Here is a 21,361-nt window from a genome sequence, read left to right as displayed (position 1 = left end):
CTATGCAAGGTGCTGTACCTCATAAAACAATATTCCTAACACCTGTTAGCATGGATTTCGGCAGACATCCCAGAAATTTGCATTTTCACAGCTTGTAAAAGTACAGATATGAGGGATTTGAATCTAATATTTCAAAAGAGCAAGTAAAGCTCTCTAAGTTAATAATGCATGATTTTAAAAGGTCACAGGGTCTGTAGTTCTGTGGGAGTACAAACATTAACCCACTGAACCAGTGCCACCTCCAACAGGGATGTAAGCTGGATACACTCCTGCAGCTCATGGATTGCTACAGAGAGTGTTAAATGCAGGCAAAATATTGTGCCTAGGACAATTGATTGTGGTTTTGTTGTTTAACCCAGCTCAAAGTCTGCCTTCCTTTCCTGGTTTATGGCACTTTAGTGTCACAGCTAATGTGATTGCAAAGCTCAGCTATGGCCCAGGCTTCCATGGCCACTGCCCAGGCTTATATGGTCACCTCAGAACCGACGGAAAAGAGACTTCCTCACTTTCTGAGATGTATAATTTGTAAGTAAAACATATTCTTAAACTATGGGATGAACTAAGAAAAACAATTTGAATGCAAAGCACTAGAGGCTAGTGGACAATTTCCAATTTGTCTTTGACAGCAGAGACTTCAGGAACACAAGTTTAATTCCATTTTGGATAAAACCTGACTCTATAAATAACATTATCTTACACTTACATAACGCTCTTCATCCCAAAGCGCTGGCGGGTGCTTTGCAGATGTAATCATCCTTTCTGAAAAACGCGGGCAGACCTCCCGGCCTGGCCTGAGGGATCGGGGGGATTGGGGGGATGGAGGCCCATGCTGTGCAGGAGGAAGGCAGCAGAGCATCCAGCAGCAGCCTGGCTGGCTCCTGTTCCTCAGCAGCCCAGCTCGTGGGTGCTGGCTGGGGTCATGAGAACTCAGCTCATTGGATCACTCAGACACAGCTGAGAGAGCTCTTTCTGTACAGGTCTGGTGTCTGTAACAACCTGCAGTGGTTCAGAACCTGGCACCCAGTTCAGCCTGCAGGTTCCCCAAGTGGACTGAGGCATCTCCAGAGATGCCAGCCTGCTTCTCAGAGTTTAGACTGAGCTCTCTGAACTTCTCCTGGTGCATGGCTCACCCTGGCTCCCCTGAGCTTGGGGTTTTGTGGGGCAAATAGGTAGCCTGTCATACCAAGCAGCTGTTCTATCCGTCCCCTCAACATCCCCAGTGGGATGGGGAGAAGAATCAGAAAAGGACAAAATCTGTGAGCTGAGGTAAGGCCAGTCTAATAACTGAAATAAGTTTTTCTTTTTAAAAAGTAGTGATAACAAAAAAAAACCCAAAAAAATTGCTCACCACCTGCTGGTGGTTGAACCCTGCCAGCCAACTCTCTGCAGTTTAAATACTGAGCATGACATCCCATGGTGTGGATCATCCCTTTGGCCAGATCGGCCAGCTGCCTCAGCCACGGTTCCCCCATGTAAACTGAAAAGTCCTTGACTTAGTGCAAGCACTGCTCAGCAACTACTCTAACATCAGAGTGTTATCAACATTATTCTCATACTAAATCCAAAACATGGCACTGTACCTTCTATTAAGAAGAAAACTAACTCTATCCCAGCTGAAACCAGAACAGATCCCAAGCATCTGTGCTTCAGGCAGAGATGTGCCCCTGAGCTAAACACAAAATGTCCCCAAACCTCCCATCAGCTTACCTCAGGATCATGAACCAACTTCTCCTTCCACTCGAGCAGCTGATTCCACCCAAGCTGACTTTCCTTGGCTGTAATCGTCATAATATCAATTCCACAGATGTTTTCCAGCTACAGGCTCTACCTCACCCTTGCATGGGACCCCACAAGGACAGCAGGCATGAGAAATGCTCACAGGGCAGGGACAGGGAGGAAGCTCCAGCAGGAAGAGCCTAGGTCTCTCAGTTTGCAGATACTGTTATGTCAGGAACCAGACCACTGCACCACAATGCTGCAGTCTGCCAAAGAGGATTTCTCTTGTGGTCCTTGTTGCACCTGGATGGGGGATTTTGTGTGTACAAAGAAAGTTTCTGGGCTGCAGATGGGTATATTTTCCATTTTTATTTAGCTGGTTCAATAGGAAACAGCAGGAGGAAGAGAGGCCAGCATGCTTTGCTCTGCAGGTTGACCTGAAAAGAGTCCATTTTTCCAGAGAAACTAAAAACACAAAACTGGGAGGAGGGAAAGCAAAAATAATTTTGAATTAAGTGAAAGCTTTTGATCCTAATACACGGTTTGGTTTTTCTAGCTTATCTCTTAGGTCAGCCTGTGCTCAATTTACAAAGAAACAGCACTTTAAAAACAAACATAGAGGAAATTTAGAGTTTCATTTCTGAAATGTCAAGGCAAGACATTTCAGCATTCCACATAACTCCTGTTTCTTTGGGATATGGACAAAAATACTAACAGAGGGATGGATTTAATGTCTGTTTCCTTTGTTGTCCTAGACAAGTCAACAAGCTGAACACAAATTCACCACCAGTTCCTTCAACTTCACATTATTTTGCAAAAAACCCCAATATTTCAGTCTGAAACCTTTGCCAGAGTTAGACTCTGACACAGCATCCAGCATTTGGAAGACAAACACCTGCTTATTGATGAAGTTTTCATTTTCCCCCTGTGCCTTGAGGCAGCTCAGACCTGCTCCCTGCCTGATGTATCCTGCTGCAGTACAGACCATGAACATGCTGCCTCCAAAACAAAGGCGGCTCTGCAGTTCCCTTTCTCTCTTCATTATGGTTCCAAGCTGGAATGGCTGTTTCCCAAGTAAAAACAGCAACCACTCATTCCTGGCCTGTGAGAGGAGTGTTCCCTTTCAGCAGCCTCATGCAATGCTGGATATTTCTGCACTGTAATTTCACTGGCTGAGGTCTGGAAGTTGCAGTGCTCACCTGCCTCCCATTAAAGCTTGCAGAATAAAACACAGCCTGAGCTAGACCCATTTAGGGATTCAATTTTGCACTTCAGTCAGCATTTGTATGAATTGAGCAACAAATGAAAGGAAATGTGAAGCACAAGGAATTGTACAATGAAGTAAAATTTTGCAGCATCAAGAACTCCTACACTGGCCAGTCCTTCTGAGATAATGGAATGAAGAATTCGTATTGGGCATTGTTGCTGGGAAATTACATGTTAAAGGATCTTGAGTAGTTGCTCATCTATTTTGCATGTTTTCTCCCTTTTTTATATAGTGAACTGAAAACTGGAAGCAAAAAGTTTCTATTTCTTTTAAACTGGGGAATGCTTCTAGAAGTGATATTGCCAATACACACCATTAAAAGATCTTCCATCAGGATTCACACAAAACTTCATGTTTGATCAAGAAAACATAAGCTTTTAGGAAAAGGACCCCATTGGGAATGGTAACAGACCACATTTTCACACTTCTGCTCTACAGTTTTGACATCTGGTACTTCTGTTGTAAAAGAAATCAAATGTTTTCTTTAGTCAAAGTACTCCATGAACTGAGGTCCTGAACCAGCCCCTCACCATATCAAGCACAATAAGACACAAAACTCTGATAGATGTCAAAACCAAAAAAAAAAGAAAAAACGGGAGGGGAAGTGAAGTTAAGTTCATACATCTGAATTATTTTCTTTCTAATTGCAGTGTTTGCTTCTGCTTGGTTCTATTTCTAAAATTACACCAATCATGACCATCAGTGAACATAAAGCACCAAATGACATGCTAAAAGCTAAAACTGAACAAATTTACAGTTAATTGCAGGTTAATCCAGGCAATTCCACCAAAGGGCTTCCCCTTAAATGAAGTTTGCGCACCTTTGTTACAAGCCCAAGGGAAAAAGGGTGGGTTGGCTGTTGCCCTGTTGACTGGCAATGTAGGGCTCTGGCAGCCATTGACCCTACGTGGGCATTGCTAACCCTTTCCAAACTCAGCAAGTCTTACCCCTACTATGAGGAAGTTGTTCCCAACCCATCTAGAAGGATCTCCCAGTTAATAGTATTCGGACTCTCACCCTCATTCAGGGTTATGTGGGAAACAGCTCGTTGCATGCAGCCCCAGGCACCCACGGGGAGGTGGCAGCTCCAGGGTATATGGAGTGGGGGATGCCCCCAACCCGGCCCAAGGAGGTCCAGGTGTGCTGAGGAAGGACAGGGACCTGCTGGTGTGGGCTGAGCCCCACAGACAGGCCCTGCAGGCTTTGCCATGGCTCTGGCATGATGAACAACTTCAAATCAATCTCCTTCTGGAATGACTATTTGTGGAGGAAGGTTTAAGTTTCATAGCTTAGCCCTGCTTCAACAATCAACTTCATTTCACAAGGCAGAAACCTCTGAAGTTGTGCTGGGTGTTAGTATGTGAGTATTGGACAAACCCTAATGTATCTCATGAATAACCTGTAAAGGTACAGGCTCTGTTCACCCTGCAGTGCCGGGTCACAGAGAACTGCAGGACTCTGCAAAGGAGCAAAGGATTAAATGACTCCTAGACAGACCTGCCACTGGCTATGGACCCATCAGTGACAACGGGTGGCACTTCTGGGATAACATTTAAGAAGGGGAAAAACTGCCTGGAATAACAGAGGAGAGAGGAGTGAGAGAGTATGTGAGAGGGACAGCTCTGCAGACACCAAGGGCAGTGAAGAAGGAGGGGAGGACTTGCTGCAGGCACTGGAGCAGATTCCCCTGAAGCCTGTGGGGCAGACCATGGTGAGGCAGCTGTGTCCCCACAGCACCACACTGGGGTCCAGCTGGAGAACCCCACACTGGGGTCCAGCTGCAAGATGTCAGGATGAAGTCCCTGGTTTAGCTGGTGCATTCAATGAGGGAGAAGCAAATAATAGAAGTCAGAGGTCCTTGTTCAGATGGAGGTGACAGGGCACATTATGGAGAGAACAGAGAAAACATAGGCTGAGAGGAAAGGAACATAGGGTTTCAGTGGTCCTGAAGATAGAGGCTAATGAGGAAAACAGCAGAGCTTTCTCCTAAACTTAAGAAAATATTGGTATTCAGAGAAAGGTGTTGTGGTTCTTGTTGGGTAATAACAGTGGTTATTACCACTGTTTTTTATTATCTTGTTTTTTTCACAGGAGCAGGAGCCCAGGGACCTCTGCCAGGCTCCAGTAACACAGACTGCAAAATAAGCCATATTAATTGGAAGATGCCATCACACAGCCAATGTCTGGTGGACATTTTGGTTTTTCACTCTATTCCATGAAAGCAAATTGCAAAACCAGCCACCTGGAAAGGGAGCGGGTTTGGCCTGATGGCTGCTCCTCTGGGAAAAAGGAGTCATTGCTGTTAATGAAAACAAGGTTGGGTCTGACAGAAATTGGAATCCTGTCCCATGGCCTCAGTGGCTCCTTGGCTATTTTCATGTGACATCTCTTGACAATTTCAGCAAGGCAGGGTCTGTTCATGCGGCAGGGAGGGGAAATGTCTCCTTCTACCAAATCCAGAACTGCAGCCTGTATATTTAAGAAATCCTCTGTTTGTGAGCCTTGCCTTCAGCTACTTACCTGCAATTACTTCTGTTACAACTAGTCAAGTGGCTGTCCAGGATGCAGTGTGAAAGCCTGTTTGGAGGAAATGCTGAGCCAGAGATACTTCTGAATAAAAAGGCAGAAAGTGGGGCACCACCCCAGTGCTCAAGCTTTGTGTTTGTTTTCCACAAAAAAAGTTACGTGATATTACAAGACTTGAGGTAAGATGCTTCACTGACCAGCCCACAGGCATTCTTCAAGCCTTCATCTCACCTAGCAGCTCCAAGGAATTTGCTCAAAAATTATGAAATGTGCATGGGAGTTCTAAAACTGTACTGAGCCCTGAAGCCCTTAGCACTGCCCGGGGTGGGTAGGGTGATGTGGGGCTGTCTCTACCTTGTTACAGTCACATCAGCCCTGACAACAACTCCTCTTAGAGGGAATCATAAAACCAAAGATTGATTTGGGCAGGAAGCCAAAAAATTATCTAGTCCCAAGCTACTTGCAGTGGGCAGTGACATCCATCACCATCACCCATTGCTCAGAGCCCCGTCCAACCTGGTCACAGAGCTCACCCCAGGAAACACCAAAAGGCCACAAAGGATCTGCACAGTCTGCTTTGAGCTCCTTTTTCTTTTTTTCTTGTTCTAAAGCAAGACACCTAAGCCAAAGCTAAATCTTGTCTTTCCCAAACAAGTAAGAGGCCTGAATAATGTACTTTGTTTGAGACATGAGGATTTGATCCCCAGATGTATCACAGACTCCCAGCGTCGCTTTTGGCAAACCACCTTTGATGGATTTTCATACATTTGGCACTAAAGCCAAGTCGTTATAGTAACTATATGAGGCAAGATCCCCAAAAGATCTCATTTCCCCTTGTCCAGAGTTCTTTGGATAAATTAGCCCATTATTTTACTTACTAATGGAAGCTCAGCTCTTCTGAAAACCTGCCTGCACTTGGCAGCCCCAAGATCATAGGAAATTTTATCCCCACACCTCTCTGTCTCCATTTCTATCCGTATACTGAAATAAACCATCTTTCCTTGCAGCCCTTTGTCTGGTTTTTCTGTTCCAACCTCAAAGGCAGGTGGTGAGACCTCCCTCATGTAAGGTGTCCTGAATTGTCTTTCATGGCAGGGCACAAACCTCTGACACACATCTGCCTGCCCCTGTTACACAAATACACACTGTTGGCAACAGAAATTGAGCTTAAAAAAGTAAACTACACAGAGGAAGGACACTGGAGAGGGAAATAAAACATCATGTTAGATTCCTCTTTGATGCACTTAATCAGTTTTCTCTCATAAGATCCTGAGTGTTTGGGACCTATTTCTGCTGTGTACACTCGGAGGATTAGAAGACACATTTTTTGCAAAAGGCAGTGTAAATCTTCTTTGGGTTTTTAATAATGAAGATTAATAAGGATGAGCATGCTTTCTCTTGAGTAAGATTCAGAAGGAGCAAAACACCAGGAGTTCCCAGGAAGTAGAGAGAAACTGCACTTAAGGTCAGAGAAAACTGAACTTTCCTCAATTTTATGGCCATAGCAATTATTTTTTTTTCTTTTTTTTTTTTTCTAAAACTCATGTTTAGCATAGGATTTCTCAGGTGCTGGAACTGTTCCTTTGAGCTGTGGAAACTTACTCACAGCCTAAGGTGCAAAGGTCATTGTACTCAAATTATGCACTGCCCCTAGCAGACCAAAACTCATTCCTTCCTGTTTGCACTCTAGAAAGTCAAGCACCACAATGTGGATGCTCACTGACTAGCAGTGCACAAGTGTTTAGAGGAAAAGGAGAGAAATAAGGTGAAGAACTTTTTGGCAAAGTTCTGATAATCAGACTCAGATGTGCACTAAGACAAAAAAAGCTCATAGTAACTATTCCCAACAAAAATTACAAGAAAGCAAGGTAAAATTAAGGAGAATAATGCAGTGGCTAGCAGATGAGTTCCCAGCTCCCTCCTTCAGAGGCACAACTTGCAGGCCTGACAGGGTGGTATTTTTGAAATCTTGAGTGCATTGTAGAAAGCTGTAAGTGCCAGTAGTTTCTTTCAAAGCCAGGGAATTTGGCACTTCATGGGCCAAACCCTGCTCTGAGGCTGTTCTGTGGATGTACTGGCACTGCCTGCTCATCACAAGGCAGCTGCTGATAGCATCAGGCTCAGCCCTGTGTCATGACCTGCTCTGCTTTCACCTGCAAGTCAGAAAACTCACAGAAGGCCACAAGTCTTAATCTGGGCACTCATACCTCTAACTGGTCCATTCAGTATGAAGAAGGCATCCCAAAAAGATTGACAACTGCATCCATGGTCCATGTCTTCACACTGCATGGATCTGCACTCCTGTGCTCGTCCCCTCGCTGCCACGGCATTCCCAGTTTCTGTGCCAAATCACCATTCCAGACATAGTCAGGGAGGACCTCTGCACAACGACAGTGATGCAGTGACATTTCCCATCACACAGAAGTGTCTATGAAGACAGAAGTGTGAACATTTACATGAGCCAAACCAAGGTGCAAATTTCTTAGTTTTTTGTGTTACCCCTTTGCATAGATGCTCCTGAGTTTGAAGCTGGGTTTTTTAAACTGTAAGTAACAATCCATGTGGATTTCAGTCCTTACCATGCCCTTTGCAGCGCATTTCAGTTCTTTACAAAAAAGCCCTGTCAGGCTGTTCTGGGCTGTATGCAGGGAGTAGCCTGGATACAACATCTTTTGCTTTTAGCAAATCTCCTCAGATCACTTTAAAACAGGAGCAGTTTGAAGCTCTTACCCTCTGAGAACTGCTTGGCAGCTCAAATGAGATGAATTAGGCCAGGGTCCAGAAGATGTGACGTTGTCACAGCAGGGTCAGCAGCAGCCTTAGCCAGCATCCTGATCCCTGTTTGCACATGGGGCAAAAAAAGCACTACACCCTGTCCTCAGCCACAACAGGAGATGAGTGAGATATCACAGGCACTTTCTCCTCAGAGCACCACTGGCTCTCTGGGCACAAAGCCAGGCTGCTGTTCCCCACTGCTGCTTGGTGTCTCCCCTGCCCAGATGTGAGTGAGCCCTAGCCCAAGGATGTCCAAGGAGAGAAAGGCAAGATAGTGTGCTGCCAAAATTCAGGCCTACACAACATTTTCCATTATTGTTCAGATTTGTCTCCTTGGTCTCATTATATTTTTTCTTTTCTGTTTTGTTTGTTTTCCTTTGAAGCAGATATGGTTGAATTTGTTACGAATTCTCAGAAGCAAAGCAGTTAGCCATTGATGATTCCCATGCATCTGTGTGTGCCGGTATTCCAGAATGACTTATAAACGGGATTGTTTTTAAAGATTTGTATTTGAGGCAGACCAGAAAAACAAATTTCCACCATAGGAAAATTTGTAAGATCTGAAAAAGCTTATGAAAGCTCGGTTGTGTGGAAACAGAGATGCCTGCCTAGTTTGCCTGCAGAAGTCTAGCTTCACTAGGAAGGTTTCTTGGAGGAAAGTGGGGAGGGACCCTTTGGCAAAACCAGATCCTGTTTTAAGCCCTGCAGATATGTGGGCTGCTGTGGAGCTCTGGGGCTCTTTGGTGCAGAGCAGTTTTGTAGCAAGAACCCCCATGACAGGGTTTTAACTGCCCTGACTGCTGCAATCTGTCAAAATCAGCACATTCCTGAAGAACGTCCCCATTTTGGCCAACTGGTATCTTCAAATGGAAGAAAACATTCAGCTGGAAAATATCAAACTGGGTCTAGGCCCCACCATGCCCTGCACTGACACACTGTTCATGGACTGCAGACTGGCAAAGCTTTCACAAGTAAATTAATCCAAGAGGAGCCTCCACTATGAGTCAGAAACAGCTTGGGAATATCAAGACAGCAAAACTGTGCATTTTTTAGCCAACCGAGGCAGTGCCATAGATGCGACCACAGCCAGTCCACATTAGCTCTCGTGGTGATGATGTGAACTCATTGATAACTCCAAGTCCCATGGAAACCAAGCTGCCTGAAAGCAAACCTGCTCCTTCTCCTCCCATTTAGACTCAACTGATGTGCAAAACAGCAGAGAAAAAATTGCACTAATTAGACACACATAGTCCCAATTTACATTTTACTGTCCCTTCATGCCTCCCAAGGAAAAGAAACATAGTGTTGCCTGCATTAATCTGAAGATAAAATTGTTTCTGAACTTAGGAAACTAAAGATCAGAGCTCATTTTTAGTTTCATTTCCTAAGCATCCACAGACATGAGATTAATCATAGCATTGCTTTACAATATGTCACCCAAACTTGAGTTTCAGGCTTTTTACGTGAAATACTTCAGTTGCTCCGTTTTACAGTTAAAGGAACCTGAGAGGTTTTAAATTGCTATCCTTAAGACACATTGTATGTCATTGTCAGATTGATGACTCAAAGAGCAACTCTTGACCTGTGCCTGATTCATCTGACTCTGCTGCCTCAGAAGTTCACAGCAGAATGATGACGGTGATATGGCTGATGCTGGTGGTCTTACCAATACCTGCTCAAAACCACTGGCAAATCCAAGTTCATAGAATTTATCATCAAACTACAGAGGATCTGTGCCACAGCCAGGATCCAAGCATTGTCCTTCCAGTGACCCTGCTCTTTTCACAGCTTCTCCTCTCCATCTGCTGCAGTCTTGTGCTGTCCTGGTGTGTTGTCCTCCTCCTTCACTGCTCTCCCACCCCTGGTCCCTTGAGGCTCTGATAAAATTTGGGAGGGGCTGCCAAATGTTCAGGAGGCTAACTGGATCAAAAAGTGAATCTTAAAAATTAAGGATATTCCTCCCCCTGCAAAAATGTGCCTCCCACCTATCCAAGTGGACAGCACCCTGATGCCCGGGGTATTCTGTGTTTGCACCTCATGTAACAGGCTCTGGCTTTCCTCTAATACTCCAGATCCTGGAATAATCTGATTATGTGAAAATGCCTTATGTGAAAGTTTATTTAAGGAAAATATTAGTAGCTCTCTTGTTTGAGGAGAAAAGCTCAAACATATGAAATACAGGGGATCAAAATCCAGGAGGCAAATTAAAGAGCTATTGGATGATTTTTCTCAGCTCCCCCCTCAGCTTGACATTGCTTGTGAGGTGCTCTCTCACTTGTGAGACCTTTGTCTGCCTGTTAGGAAGCTCTCTAAACCACAGGCCATGTGCACTTCTGTGAACAACAATTAACACCATTTATCAATCACAAATCAACATCAGGCTATACTGGCATGCTGCTGCAGCACTGGCTGTGCTGGGAGGGGCAGGCACAGGCTGAGCCCAGGGGAGAAGCTGCACCAGGAGTGAAGGTGTGGAGCAAGAGCACTGCTGTGCACTTGGCAGGAGCCCACTCGGTGAGGGCAGTGGACATAGCACAGGTGTGTGAGGAAGCACAAGTTACCCAGGAAGGACAGCAAGGTCACACTCACCCAAGTACCCTGTGGAGGTGTCTCCTGAAAGTCAGTCCTGCCTCAGACAAAGCAAAAGGCCCATCCCCTCACCAGAAGCATGTATGCTGGATCCTCTTTTATCCCATTTCAGCCAGACAAACCCAAATTGCTCTTTAATTTCTCCCGAGCATTTTTTTCTGTGTGCTCAGTTGGTGGCCACTGTAGAGAAGAGCTGGCAGTAGATGTGGTGTGAGCAAATGTTGCCATTAATGTGCTGTTCACCTTTGGATCAGCATGGTGCTCATGGTGCACTGGTGGCATGGAGTGTTTCTGATCAGGCTCACTGCTGGGCATCTGTGTTAAGTGGTGCCTGCTGGACTCCTAGCCTCCTGGTGTGGAAACAAGGCCACCCCATGAGCTGCTGGACATGCTGGGGAGCCTGTGCTGCAGAGAGGGAGGGGCTCAGGAAGGTAGATGAAGGGCTCACACCACCAGTTCCACTCAGGCTGCACTGGAGACATTGGTGCATCACTCAGCTTTTACAGCTTCAGCATCCACAGCAAGATTGGTCTCACCAGACAGCAAGAAGTATCTCACTGCAGAGAAGATGAAAACCCTCAATCATTCCCTTGAATAGATGATTTTTTGCATTTTTTGCATCCTTGTCTGAAGCTCAGCCATCTGTTCTGGTCCTGCAGGGGCAGGATTAGCTGACCCTCAGGGCATGCTGCAAGGCAATTTGCTTTCAGGGCTTTTCCTGGGGCTGCAGGGAGGGCCAAAGCAGCTGCAATCTGCAGCATGCCCAGCTAGGGGAATGCAGCACTAATAAACAACACTAATTAGTTGCTGTGGTCGTGCTTAAAGCTGTGGATGGAGACAGCTGCTCTTGTGCCCTGGGATGCAGCACCTTCACTGTGCCTCTTCCTGACCAAGCAGTTTAAATCCAGCCACAGCATCATGGACCCAAGTACCTCCTGCTGCTCACAGAGCTCCCTGGAGGGAGGGAGGGCTGGGAAATGCCCTGAGAGCCAGAACTGGGAAGTAAGATGTCCTTTTTCAACCTCCACTCATTAGTGGTGTTCATTGCCCCAACTTCTGAGCACTTCCCAAACATATCCTGAGCATTCAGCGGGTGAGGAGTTGATGAGAGCAAACCCCCTGGTTCAAGGTCATGGTGAGGGCTGTGCCTGTACCCCTGGCTGAGCTGGGCTACCCCAGCAAGAGCAGAAAAGCTAGTCTTACTCTCTCCTGTATACTTGGAACATTATCCATGTAAATTCTTCCACTCTCCCATCTCCTAGAGAAGTCCATTAGCAGTGATATTTAAGAAAAATAGAAAAAAAAAATAAAAGAAGCCCCAGAAATTGGACCCAAGAAGTTTAGACAGTTTAGAAGCAGGTGTGGCCAGGCTGATCAGCCAGAGAAAGAGGGCCAAAAAACAAGTGGTCCCTCTGGTCACATCTGATGAACAAAAAGGTGTTAGGCACTGCAGGAGCATCTCTTCCTGTGGATCCCCAGCCCCTTGGGGAGTGTGCCCTGGCTGGTGTCTGCTGCTGCAGCTGTACTGCAGGGTGGTTGTTTGTTTTGACGGTTATTGTTCTGCACTGATGAACAGAGGTGTTTCCTTCAGTATTTTATGTATTGATCTTTCAGAATAACATCCACAGTTTTGAAAAAATATAATTCCTCTTATAAAGGTCAGGTTTTTAAAACTATCCATGTATTTCAACATAGTATTGGAAAATATCAATATAATAAAAATATTGTGTTTGAAAGTTTATAACCACCCCTACTTTGTGAAAGAACAGCAGCCAGATATTTTTGGCCTGGCAGTTGCATTCATGGGAGTGCCTTGCAATTCTGTATCTCAGATTTGCAGTGTGGCAGCACCTTTATAGGCAAGGTACCCCTGCCAGAATAGTGAAGGGACTTATCACCAATGAACATAGTTTCTACTTGTTCATATTGGAGGACTGACAGCAAAGCCAAGCAAGAAATATTTTCTTTCCCTTTTCTTTCTCCTTCTGGTTTAAACAGGAGGAAGCCGTCTTAAAATGACTTCACTTCAATGTGAGATGGGAAATTGCTTAAATTACTACTGTGAGGAAAAAGAACAAAATAACAGAGAGGACACCAGGGAAAAATGGAGCAGAAAGCAAGCAACATTTTCTTTTTGCTGTTGGTGTAATGGGCAAACTACACATGTGTGCTGTTTGTAGAGCTCCTGGAGATAGCTCCATCCAGTCAGGCTGGTAATCTCACCCCATGGAGAGGTGGTTTTGGAAGGAGGCCTGGTGCCACCAAGGCAGGGTCAACTACTCCTCCATGACACCTTAAAGGGGCTGCAGCAACCCCAGAAATGCAGGACATACTAAAAGGATCTTTCTAGTGTGCTTTATAGGACTCCTTCCCACTCTGAGGGGACTATGTCTGTGAGATGACAGACACTCCCCTAAAAATAATGTGGGCTTATGCACTGTTACTGAATAGCTAAAGGATTGCAGTAGACTGCAGCTGCCCTTAGGGCTCCTCTCTGCAGAGATGCCACAACTCTGCTGGCATCTAAGTCCTTCTGGTAGCAACGGGAGGGAGCAGCAGCAACAGCTGATGGTGGTGCCCTGGTTGCTGGTTTGTGCCCCTTGCTGGGGAGTGAGGAGGTCGGTTCAGCTGGTGTCACCAAGGTTAACCTGTGCCAGGGAGAAGTGGGAGGCACCTGGTCTCCATGCCAGGAAGCCAGTCCTGCAGGACCAAGAGCCATTTCACCCTGTGCATGTCCTGGTTGGGGTGGACACCAGATGGTGCCAAAGGCTGGAGGGGCGGGAGACGGGTCAGATGCTCAGTCACACCAAATGTGCTGCCAGCCCCACACCCTCCTGCCTCCCCCGCTTTCCTCACAAATGTGTCACCCTACAGAGGCTTCTCTGCCTGCCCATATGCAGGAACAACAGAGAGCCATGCAATGGCTCCCTTGCAGCATGGAATTCATGATTCCGCTGGGAACCGGGAGCTTTACCGGGATAAGGGCTGAAGTGACAAGGGCCTGTTTTGGCAAGAGTGGTATTTAACAGCTGTCAAGTGTACCGACTTGGAGTAGGAAAAGCTATTTAGGTTAAGCCATTACAAAAATTGAAAACGATTTAGCACTAATGCCTACATTTCACTTCACTCTCAGTGGAAGATGTAGGAAAAAACTCTGTGCTCTCAACTTTCTGTTTAAATGGGCAAGTTTCTGTAGGAAAAATCTCTGGCCTGCTAATAGCTAATCCAGAAATTACTCCACTTTCTCCCTGCTGTGCTCCAGTTCTCCTTTCTAGTTAGATATACAATTGCTTAAACCTGTATTTCAGGATTACAGCCTTGTCTGAAAGAGTTTTTGCAAAATTTTGGTTCTGGCAAAAAGATAAGAGGGAGCTCACCCATTGACATAGAGGATAAAAGTGTTATTTCACTGAAATGAAAATTTGGGGGTTTTTCCCTCTATAAAACAATTCAGCTAATCAAATATGAGAAATATAGGAAATCTCAGTTTGAAAAAATACACAAATATACTTTTACCATTAATCATCCTTTATTCCCTCCAGGGCAACAGGCTTCCCAGTGGTCTTGCCATCATTACACAAACTGAACAAAACCTGTAATGCCCATGTCAGGGACAGTGATGCTGAGTGCTAGAGAGATGGTGTACAAGGTGTCAGACAACCTTTGACAAGTGTCTTGGGTTGTAAAAGTGGACAGAGAAGAGCAGTTCCATAAAGGGCCCCTCTCATGGCCTCAGGATGAACATAAACACCGACTGAGGAGGTGTTGCAGAACACACACCTGAGGATACACAGCAAATTTAAACAAAAGAGCAAGGGAAAGAGTGGAGAGGCTGCAAAAACAAAGTGGATCTTGAAATACAATGTGTGGTTGGAGTAGGGGGTATCAAGGTTACCACAGCATAAGGGAACATGAAAGAAAAGAATGCATGTGGTGGTTTGTGTTTGGGCAGTGGCATAGGGCATACATGAGTAAAGGAAAAGACCTGAAATTCATTTCAGAATAGAAATCATGTCTTTGGAGGGCCTGTACATCATCCAGAGAGCAGGGCTTGCTCTGCTCACTGCCATGAGACACTCTACCAGCTCCCCTGGAGAAAATCCTTATCAAGTAGCTGATTTTCAGTGTGACCTTTAACTGAAGTGTGTTAACCCTGGCCCAGAAGTGGTTTCCTTCAGTTTCTGAAAGCGCTGCAATGGGAAAGTCATTGAAGCAGTCATAAGCACTCAGAAAATCCCATCAGGGGACCTGGCATCTCCAGGCTGGACCAAGACTTGGAAAACAGATTTTATTTCCAGATCTGAGAGTAAACTGAAGTGTGACATTAAAGAAGGCATTCCACCCATCTCTGCTTCCCTTTCACCATATATAAAATGAGCACGATTAACATTTCTGCATTGTACTTTCTCCTCTACTAAAAAAAAAAATAAATATTAGTCCAGTACTAATTATCATACTATTGCATAGAAAACTAATTAGGCAGCAGGACAGATCACTCAGTGCTTTATACCAAAGGTACTGACTGTCTTTCCCATGTGCTACATGCATGTGATGTACAGAAATCCTGCTCTCCCTGTCATTGTAGCCACAGGGCTCATGGACCCACTGTCTGTGAGCTGGAAGCCACCACCCCTAGCTGGTCACATTAGGCAGGGGATCTCTCAAGGAATGTGCCACTGTTGGTCACTTCGGACAGGGGAAGATAAAAGCTGGTGTGTTGGGAACAGCCTCAAGCCCTAATGAAGGGCCAATATCTAACAAGTCCTACCCAACCCACAGATTGCAGGGACAGAGTAATGATGTGTTCTTGCACCCTCCCTGCTGATAGGATTTCTGTATCATCCCTTTAGCGTGAAAATCCTTCCTCACAAATCAGCATTCATTGTCACCTACAAGCTACCTTAGATACAGTTGTATTATTTTATGAAGGACTTATGAGGACAATCACAAACTGAAGTAACATAACTGACCTGACTCTGCTCTCAGCTGGGATTCAGCCTGAGGCTGCTGCATTATATTAGCTTGGGTTATCTGAAAAGAAAATGCCTTTGACAATTGGGATGGATTTGAAAGGCCCTTCAATATATGCAGTTCAATGGAAATGTGAAACAGCATCCTTCACCTCTGTGGACTCAGCCTTAGAGACAGGCAGCCCCTCCTTGCAAAGGAACATTGCACATATCGATATTCGGGGCTGGCTCTTAACTCACTTGACTCACCCTTTTCTATCTGCTGTTTTCACAGCCCTCACCCAAACCATCTGCCCTGTCTCCATGTCTGGGTGCCTGCAATGAGCATGTTCATGCTCTGCACCAGGCACTGGGGCAAAGGCGGACCTTTTAAAATGGGTTGTCTTGTTGTAACAGCTTCGCTCTCAATATTGTCCCCAGTTATTTGAGGAGCTGTGATGCCTTTATGCAAACATAGATTAAGCCTTAAGGTTTGTCTTTGAGAAAGACACACATAACAGACTTGTGCATAACAATGCAATTTACTTAGCAGGTATTATCCTTCTTAAGGACTGCTTTATATTTCAGGATCAATGCTAATCACACACAAGCAAATGGCTGGAAGACCAAAGGGTCAGACCTACCAGATCCACGTTATGAGGTGACTGCAGGAATGCCTTTCCCCAGACTTGTGCTCAACAGCTGTTTCATTGGTGGAAATTTTCTTAGCAAAGAAAGAAGCATCACTGGTTGGGAACCTTTATTGCCTTCAAGACTCTTCTCCAGAAGGTTGTTTGATTTCCTTTTAACTTTACCTCAATAGACATGCTTTTAAAACAAAACAACCCACTATCCCATGGATCAGTGATGAATAACATATGGGAAAAAATAGCAACAAATAATTGCAGACAATGGTGGTTTTGTTTACCTCTTAAAGAAATTCTCTGCTCTCGAAGAACTGTGTAAAAGCAAAAGCTAAGACACAGCTGATAGAAAGTCAGTATGGCATGAATTGGTAGTAAAACCAATAGGGAAGAAGTTCAACAGAAACACAGGAATCTCTGTCAAAACCAGGCCAGGAAAAAAAAATCAGCAGTTCCGTGACAGTGATGTTGCCTTATATTAATATATAATCCACTATTACTTTTGAAGCAAAATGAATATACAAAGAGGTTGAAGTTTCTCCTCGCCCACATGAACACAAGTGGTAGGACACAGACAGTAGGGCTGTGTGTGCTATGTTCCATGGAGTGCTGTGGGCCTGGAGCTGGGTGGGCCAGCCCACACGAGGTCGCTGGTAGAGCAGGGGCTCTCAGCTCTGTCTTTGCTGCTGGCTGTGGATCAGGCTCAGCCAAGCCCCCTTTTCCCCAGGGGTGGATGTCAAACCCCAGTAGTCAATAGAACACAAGCTGGTAATGCCAACTCATCCTCACCCCATCATGCAACTGAAGGGGACACTTTGGTCCCCAATCATTCATCTCTCACCAGACCTCCCTTCACCTCCAGCCCAAGTAAAATGAGGCCATCTGACAATGTGTGTCTGTACATCATGTTTTATGCATTTAAATGGGAAAACCTAATAGACATCAGAGATAGGTTTTCAAGGGTGAAGTTAAAGACTGAGGGCACAGGTCTAGAACGGACAGGGCTGGAGGAGGCAGGATGTAGGGTAATAAGGCTGGAGGGGTCAGGACTGGCAGGGATAGGGCTAGCTTTTCAAGCTGGGAAAGCAGATATCTCTCAGCTGGATCTGTGCTGCTTGCTCTGAAGTGCCTGAAGCTGCCTGGATAGATGGGGTGTCAGCAATCTCTCCAGGTGTTCATTCCAAATACGTGAACTATCCACTTACAGAGAATTTATTGTCTTTTTTTGTGCTCCCTTCTGCTCTGCGCATTTCTCAGTTGTTTTGCAGAGGTGGGAATCCCAATCCTTCATGTTGGCACTGGATGTTTGCCTGGACTAAGGTGTAGGCAGTTACTCCTGGTTGGAAAAGAAGAACTTCTCTCCCTTCCCTTAGCTGCCATAGGAATGGGAAGCATTCTGGGGACCCAGCAGAGAACTAGACACAGCCCCACGGCAAGCAAGGATTTCTCTGAATTTCCAGAAGTAGTAAATAGTCCCAAGAGCTGATGAGGGGAAGGAAAATGAGACCCTCTTGTTTTGGTCTCAGTCAGTCTGCTTGCTTGCTACTTGTTCATCGTGTCCTGGAGAAAGGCCTAGGAGAGAACAGGCATTTTTGGATGAGGCTGAAGTGGGCATAAATGGTGCAGGTAAAGGGTGTCCAGGAACAAGGCTCTCCAGAAAGAACAGCCAGAAGTGACAGGGGGAAATAACAGTCCAGGGAGAGTAGGGTGGGAGGGATACACCACTACTGCCCGGCAGCTCCAGTGCCCGTCCCCAGGGGCAGGAGCAGTGGTCAGAACCACCCCTGGTGTCACTGCAGCTGCAGAGCCACCTGCCTCTGCCGTGGGATGTGGAAGAAGCCAGATATGCACCTGCTGTGCCAGCAGGAAGATGGTGTTTCCCTGCAGAAACCATCTTTCCCAGATGCTAATCTCTGCTCAGGGCTTACCCAGCCAAACCAAGAAGCTTTCCCTTTAATGAGACTCTTCTCTCTGAGAGAGAAGGAAATCCCCTTCTGGCCCTGACTCAATAGTTTCTCCCTTTTCATTTCCTGCCTTCAGTGCATCCCAGTGCTTTGGGTGAGGTGGTGAGGATAGAACAGCAAAGCTGTCTTGCTAGGGCCGAGGAGATGTGCCATCCCCTGTGAACAGGTCATGCTTATTTAGGTGTCAGCCTCATTGCAAAGATGGAGCTGCTAAACAGACCCTGGAGCTCTCCACACAATAAAAACAACCCCTGAAAGGACAACAATGTCACACCCTTGTCATGGGCAGGGAGCTCACTCCCCAGCTCAGACTGCTGGGCTAGTGGGATGAGGTGGCATCTTGTGAATCATAGTAGCAGCCACTGCAGGAAGGGTTTGTGAAGCATTGAGGAAGTATGATGGTCATAACTGCAAGGAGTGGTAACTATTCTTTGTAAAATGGCATCTGAGGTTCTTCGAGTGGTTTTGGAGTTTGTCAGAGATGAATTCAGAAGGCTGGGATCACTGCCTGCTTGGGTGGTTCTCATCTGACTAAGCACAGATATTATTTAAGCTTATCCTTTAGGCTCCCTTTGAAGCCAACACAGAGAAAATACGCACTTTAGGGGGGCAATTCTCCTTCTAAAGGAGAGGTCTTAAACAGGTGACAAAAATGTATCCTCAAAGTACCTGTTTCCCTCAACTGAGTATATAGAGCCTCTGGTGACTTGCTCTGCTGGAGACATCCTCACTGCAGCTACTCAAAGGAAGGCAAGGCAAACCCCACTGTAAATTAATCCAAACAGAATAAAAATGTAATGAGAGAGCTCATCAATCTGGAACCCAAAGGGTAGCAAAATCTAGAGCTGGATGTCAGAGGATGGGAGTTGTAGATCAAGAGAAGGAGTTTCAGGAATGACATTAACCAAACATGAGAGAGGTTTAGCATAGACTGGGATGGATTTTCAAACCCCAGAAATTTTCCTACAATGCATTTTTAAACAGAAATATTCCAGTTCAAAGGCAAATTAATTCAGGGAACCTCTGGCCTAAGCTGCCTGGGAAGTCAGAGCAAATGTATATAAGAGTGTCTTCTGATTCTGTATTTGGCAAATCTAAATGCTAAACTGAAGACAGGTTTCACCAGCTTTAGTACATTTTAAAATTTGCAAGTTGCTGCAAAACAGTGATGAGAACTGGATCTGATGGGCATTAGTAATGCTGAGCTCATCAGGGCTCCATGTGCTGTATCTGCCACTCCTTCACCAGGGCTGTTGGAAAGAAAAACATTTCTTTGCTTGGACTGTCCAAAGCTGCATCAGGAAAGCAATTATTTTGAAAGGGAAATGACTGAAATCATTCAAGGTTTTGCTCCACAGAACAAAAACGGGACACAATTGTAACTGGAATGTTGTGGAAAGACTGGGAAAGACTGAACCACCCCCACTTTTTTCCCATGTAGGTACTTACTGCTCATTCAGACACAATAATGGCACAGAGCTGTGCTTGGAAAAAAGGGCTGAAAACAACTACACAGAAAGTCAGGTAAGCATGTTTTCCCAGGCCAAGCACTGCAAATGCATTGTTTAGGAAAGGCTGAAGTGAAAAGGGGGTTTGAACCAGGGCAGCAGTGAAGTGCAGGGTCCCCACAGCTCCGGCCACGTTTGGCTGGTCTCTGCCATGGCAGGGCTCTGTGCAGTCAGTGCCTCATGCTGCTGCCACATCACATAGTCAAGCTCTCCTAGAGGCACTTAGAGAAACCAGCAGCTGGCTCTGACATGACCTGTCTTCATCTCACGACTTTCTTGCTGAAAAGGAGAAAAAGAGAAGGGGATTTGGCAGCATGGGCATCCCTCTCTTTTAACCCTTCATTTTATCAAACTGTGTATGTTGTAATTTTCTCTTTCTTCTTACATAGGGATGGAATTCCTCTTCCATGTGGAAAGGCTTCAAGAATTGGGATTGTTCAGCTGGAGAAGGTTCCAAGAAGATCTTATTGTGGCATTTCAGTACTCAAAGGGGGTCTTTTAGAAAGACGGGGCACGCATTTAAGCAGGGTCTGTTGCCATAGGACAAGGGGAAGGGTTTTTAAACATTGAAAGGAAGACATTTTTTATTTGGAGCTTGGTGAAACACTGACACAAGCTGTCCAGAGGGGTGGTAGATGCCCCAACCCTGGAAACACTCAAGACCAGGTTAAACAGGGTGCTGAACAACCTGATAAACTTGAAAATGTCCCTGCTCAGAGGGGTTGGACTAGATGACCTTTAAAGGTTCCTTCCTACCCAAACCATACTATGATTCTGCCTTTTGAAATATTTTTTGTCTGCCTGAGAAATGTATTTCACAAATTCTTTCTTTTAATATGCATGAATTTGTGTATATAAATATACATACCTATGGCATGGTATTTCCTGCTTGAATCCACTATCTGGGGCAGGAGGGACTCCTCAGAGTCCTCTGGGAAGGCTCCTGAGCTTCCTTGCCTACAGAGAGATACCACAGCAGTGTAGTAGGATGTGTTGTTCACTTGATGGCCAGCTGGGAAACTATGAGGCCACCACACCTGACTGTTACACAACCCTTTTTCATCCACATGGTCACTTTTTTGCTGCCCCACCCCTTTTGGCTGTCAGCGTTCCTCCTCCCAGGTCTCTCTGTGTCTCCCTCAGTGACACCCTCAAAATGGCATAGCTCCCCCTGCAGACCTGTGTTCTGTGCCTAATATCTAATCACTCTGCCCAATCCCCCACATGCAAATTCTCCAGTCACTGCAGATTGCATTGTTACTTTGTGTAACTGAAGCTGGATATTAAAAAGATCTGTTTAATCTTTAAGTCTCATCCCTTTTTCATATGTAAAGATCAAATCCCTTTTGAGAGGCCACACTAAATATTTAATGTTAAATTACACTTGATCTTCACCAGAAGCCTCTCAGAAGGTATTTGTGAA

The sequence above is a fragment of the Chamaea fasciata genome, unplaced genomic scaffold (assembly GCF_029207755.1).
Source record: "Chamaea fasciata isolate MVZ Bird 193981 ecotype frontalis unplaced genomic scaffold, bChaFas1.0.hap1 SCAF_1, whole genome shotgun sequence".
Taxonomy (NCBI): domain Eukaryota; kingdom Metazoa; phylum Chordata; class Aves; order Passeriformes; family Sylviidae; genus Chamaea; species Chamaea fasciata.
Note: the sequence above shows the minus strand (reverse complement) of the source record.